Raw genomic sequence first — 637 nt, 5'->3', positions numbered from 1 at the left:
GCATCTTAATATTCTTGCCTGTTGATCTCTAATATTAAAAACCGTGTCGTTTTTTTTTATTATATATGTTCCATTAATATTCCCTTAATAGTTCCAGTTGAATTTGCAGAAACAACTATGGGCCTCAATATTTCTTTAAAACATGTTATAGAATTACTATAACGTATTTTTTAGCTCATAGCTCATGATACATTATACAGAATTATACCGTTTAATAGTTTGAGCTTAGGTGGTTAAGCATCTAGTGGAAGAAACTTCTGCTGTTTTGTGAAAAAAAAAGTGTCGTTGACCTATGATGTATGGGCTGTATCCTGGGATTATGTATTGCATATCCTGAAATTTGATAATTAAATTCCAAGATTCTCTTAATTACTTTATTATAATTTCTGTAGTAAGTTATCTGCCACATTACTCGCTATGTTACCTTCCAATTACACCCCTGTTATTGGCGGCTGCATGCCTTCTTACCTCCAAAACCGTGTTACTTATCAGGTAAAAAACAGCTCAGGTGTTCACCTTTTCTACCGTGTTTCATCTCTCATACCACGAGAGGACGGTCAAAACTGATCGGCGGATTGTGCATGTACCTATGCCGCTTGAGATATGCCACTTTGAGTGTGGGTCGGGGGGGGGGGGG

The sequence above is a fragment of the Morone saxatilis genome, unplaced genomic scaffold (genome assembly GCF_004916995.1).
Source record: "Morone saxatilis isolate NCDOM2014 unplaced genomic scaffold, NCSU_SB_2.0 Contig17, whole genome shotgun sequence".
NCBI lineage: Eukaryota > Metazoa > Chordata > Actinopteri > Moronidae > Morone > Morone saxatilis.
The sequence above is the reverse complement of the archived record's forward strand: the minus strand, read 5'-3'. Positions refer to the sequence as shown.